Below are 4,888 nucleotides of genomic sequence, written 5' to 3' on the forward strand. Positions count from 1 at the left end.
CACCACTTGCGCAGGACCCGGAGATTGCAGGGACATGGAGGCTGCCCCACCCGTGGCAAATCCAGAAACTGTGTCTGAAATGGAAGGGATCTTAGATGGGGGAACCAGCCCACCGTTTTAGACAATCCCTCCCATATGGTGGAGGGCGAGCCGGACTTTTAGTTTTTCTCCTTTTCCCCATTGCAACTGACGTGAAACGATTAGGGGAAAGGATATGCAACGGTGGGAGTTTTGGGTCCCTGGCTGGAGAGAGTCCTGTTGAGGGAGAAGACAGCCTTGCCTGGTTTTTAAATCTTGAATAAGGCCGGGGTAGAGCCGGGGCTTCAAACTCTCTACTTCTGCTTTTTTTCCTTTTGCTGCTTTAAGGACCAAACCTGATCCAGGACCATTAGAGGGCTGCTGTGAAGGCTTATTTCCCCCATCTGTTTGTGGGAGATTTGGGGGCTCCCAACATTTTAAAACTTGAACGGAACATTAGTGGTGACGGAAGAGCTTTCCCGGGTAGCCTCGCTACTTCGTTTGGCTCAGCTTGGCTTGAATGTTTCCACTCCCCAACACTGGCTGCCTACTTGACTACGAGATGTCATAAAGCTCGGGGCTGGGGCAGGCAAATGTGCCGGGCAGCTGTTGACTTCCTGCAAGGCAACTGTTGATAAACTAGGGAAATCTCCTTGTGGGGCAGGGGATACAGTGCCCTAGAGGAGCAGGATCTTAAACCTGCTGGGGTCCAAGACATACTTTGTATTGGTGCAGGGCTTCTTTTTCCTCCTGCTGCTCATTGGTTATGGGTCCTCATTACATCATTCCACTCTCTAGATTGGGTGTGCCGAAAACCAGCCTGCCATCCACCACTTCTTTTGGGTCAAACCTATGTCATTGCACTGGTATTAAAGAGAATCAAATGTATTCTCAAACTCCGAATGTCTCTTAGTATTGTCTTCATTCCTAACGGCAGGTGCCTGTGGCCAGATTCTAGAGCTGCTAGTCCTCATGAAGTTAGGGACCAAGAGGGGCTTATTTTGATCTGAGACTCCAAGGCTAACAATGTACGTAGGTAACTAGACAGGTGATGCTGCTTTTCAAGAATGAGACACTCAGGAAAGACTTGAGAGAAATTCATGGGAGCTGCAACGCAGAATAGGTATCCCTATCTTCAGCTCGGTGTATAGGGAAAAAGTAATAAACTATTTTTTAAAAATACTGTATAATAAAAACCTGTGTAACTTATTCCAGAAGTGTAGCTGTGTTGATTTGTTGCGGCCAGAATGACAGTCTTGTGGCACCTTAAGATGTATTCAGTTGGCATCTGTATACCCAGAACTTCAAGCAGGGGAAAGGTATGTGTGTGTGTGGGGGGGGGGGGGGATTTGAATTTCCCCAGGATGTAGGTGCGCAGCAAGCAAATTAGCACATGTGTTTCATTTGCATAATTGTAATTTTCATGCAAGGGGGCAAGTAGTGGTAGAGCATTTAATTAATTTTGATGTAGAGAACTGTGTAAGCATTTGGTTGTTCATGGATCTGTTTGCTGCTTTTTCTGTGGTCCATACGACTAACAGCTCAAGAAACTCAAATAGTATTGGTTAAGAGCAGCGGACTCTAATCTTGAGAACCAGGTCTGATTCCCCACTCTTCCACATGAAGCCTGCTGGGTGACCTTGGGCTAGTCTCTCAGAACTCTCTCAGCCTCACCTACCTCACAAGGTCCCTGTTGGGGGAGGGGAAGGGAAGGCGATTGTAATCCGCTTTGAGACTCCCCAAAGGTAGAGAAAAACGGGGTATAAAAACCAACTCTTCTTCTGAACTCCAATATCAGAAATAGCAGAAAACAATTCTAACATTTCCATTAATTAAAGCAGTAAAGAAGATATACCAATGCCTGCAGAGGAGAGAATAATATTCATAAGTATAGTGAAAAGAAAAAGGCAAAGATGAATATTAAAGAAACTGGTCTGTTGCAAATAATGCTAAGAGCCAGCGTGGTGTAGGTTAAGAGCAGTGGTTTGGAGCAATGGAGTCTGATCTGGAGAACCGGGTTTGATTCCCCACTCCTCCACATGAGTGGTGGAGGCTAATCTGGTGAACTGAATTTGTTTCCCCACTCCTACACACGAAGCCAGCTGAGTGACCTTGGGCTAGTCACACTCTCTCAGCCCCACCTACCTCACAGGGTGTCTGTTGTAGGGAGGGGAAGAGAAGGTGATTGTAAGCCGGTTTGATTCTTCCTTAAATGGTAGAGAAAGTCAGCATATAAAAACCAATTCTTCTTCTGTTGGCATAGCTACCTTAATGTGATGGCTTTTGCCTAGTCAAAGCAAATGCTTTATATTATTTGTACAAGAATCAAAAGATTTACTCTTGCAACAATTTCCTATGTCATATGTGCATCCCTCAAAGCTGCATCCCATCCCTGACTAAGGGTTTATTCACCCATGCATCCTCTGCCTTCCAAAATGTCACCAAGTAATTTCTGTGTGCCTTTCAAGCATATCTTTTCAGCCATATGGAATAGGAGCTTGTTGCTTTTTTGCTGTTGTTAAAAAAAAGATTCTAAAGATTCTCAATTCTGAAATACGTGTGGGTGTAAAGTGCCCTCAAGGCACAGCTGAATCATGGCGACCCCTCAGGGTTTTCAAGAGAGGAGACTAACAGACTGCATGCCTCTGAGTAATGACCCTGGAATTCCTTGTGGGTCTCCCATCAAAATACTAACCAGGGCCGACCCTGTGTAGCTGCTGAGATACGATGAGGTCCGGTTAGCCTGGACCAACCGGGTCAGGGCTGGAAATAAATACAGCCCTAGTTATCCCTTCATATACTACAGCCATCATTTTTGTTTACACTGTCAAACCATTAGGAACAGGGGAATTTCCCCACTACTTGAACGGATGGAATCTTAAAGTCTCACAATCGTTAATGCAGAATGGGAACACTTCGGGTTGATTCATCCAGAACACGAAACTAATAAATGCAGGATTGTGTTCTGGTCCCCATAGACATGGATAAAGGAGACAGATAAAAATGGGGCTTTAAGTTTCCCCCCTGGATGACAGCAGACAAGATAGTGGGAGATCTGTGACTGAATCTTCTCAGCAGGTTTTAAAATTAAATTTCAGGTGTTTGCTTGGGGTTGTATGGGGAGCTGACTTAAATATTCCCAACACTGCACAGTTTTACGGTTTTAAAATGCTCCCCTGTACCCACTTTGAAAAGAGAAAGACACTGGTCTCTATTCCCCATCCCCCTGGTATGGCTAACAGGAGCATGGGAGAAGGATTGGATTCAATATGCAGAACCATGTGGGAGTGGAAGGATTAACCCCCTCTTTTTCTGCACACCCCTGAAATTTACCTGGGGGATCTCTGATCTCGGTTGTTCTGGTTGTACCCTAATCTGTTAGGGAAAAGATCTGATTCAAGCACATCACGTCAAAATGATTATTCTAATCTGCCTTTTCTGTTGTGAGAACAGAATTGGGAAGGCATGTTGGCCTTTGACTGCAGACGCTGAGCGTGGTCAGTTTATCACTGTCCTGTATCACATTATTTACTCAACACTGTCACATATGTAACTATATTCATTTGGTTGGCACCCCCCTCTCCCCAGCTCAAGGGGCATCCCTGTTATTATCCTACCTAGGGAAATTTCAACAGACATCTTTTTGCATCTTGCTACCAGGAGGTGCTTCTAGGGTATTCTTAACTGTATAGGGGAATGCCTTAGCAGTGGGAAATGAAGATTACAGAACTCTACAGTGGCAACCTAAGCAGAGCCTACACTCTTCTAAGCCCGCTAACTTCAGTATATGTAGATGGGTGTATCTCTGATTGGGATGGCATTGTTAGTATGTCATACATAAGAAGCATCCACATATTCCAATCCAGGGGAGGATGTTTGTTTAAAATGAAGATTGACCCCCTAACCCAGGTACCAAATAAGAGATTGTATGTGGTGGTTTGTGTGAACTCTTTCAAGCAAGGAAAGTGGCATGGGATGAAGCCCGGACAGCCACATTGAAAACACACATACACAACCATCCAGGTCTGCTCATTTTCCTTGATAGGCAAAGACCAGCTTTAACTGCATGGAGACAAACTGTTACCTACTATGCTCACATGTTCATCAGTCATGCAAGGCAAAGTGATAGTGATCTACTGGAAAATTTTGACAACTGTAGGTGAAACTAGGAAAGAAAACATGAAGTGCATTTTTTAAGGGAATGTTTGACACAGTTCCCAAAAAACAGGTGGTGTAGAAGTGACCAAACATTTGCAGGTACAGAAGGTAAACAGATGGAAGGAGGGGCCGTGGCTCAGTGGTAGAGCCATCTGCTTGATATGCAGAAGGTCCCAGGTTCAATCCCTGGCATCTCCAGTTAAAGGGACTGAGCAAGTAGGTGATGTGAAAGACCTCTACCTGATATCCTGCAGAGCCACTGCCAGTCTGAGTAGACAATAGTGACTTGCTGGACCAAGGGTCTAATTCAGTATAAGGCAGCTTCGTGTGTCCATGTGTTCAAAGGAAATGATCCATCCAGGGCTGCATCTAGAACAAGAGATGGGGGAAGTGAGCAGTATATAAATTGGTCCTCCTAACTTTTTACAGTAAAGAAGTCCAGAGGCTGTTTTTGTTGCTCAGGTGTGAAGAAAGGCCGGTATAAGGTGGGGCTTCCGCCTGTAGTCATATGACGCAGGGTGAACAAAAGTTCTGAAGGAGGAAGTTTGTGAGCAAGTCGTCCTCAAGATCTGCACTAAGCCAGCCTTTTGAGCACAGATCCACCATTCTCATACAAAAGGAATGTCTCTAAACCAACCTGTTTTTGCATCACATGCTTGAATTTGTTTGTTTAATAAAGAATGTGGTTGCTGATCGTTCGTTAACTCAGTAG

Source organism: Euleptes europaea, chromosome 13 (assembly GCF_029931775.1).
Source record: "Euleptes europaea isolate rEulEur1 chromosome 13, rEulEur1.hap1, whole genome shotgun sequence".
Classification (NCBI taxonomy): domain Eukaryota; kingdom Metazoa; phylum Chordata; class Lepidosauria; order Squamata; family Sphaerodactylidae; genus Euleptes; species Euleptes europaea.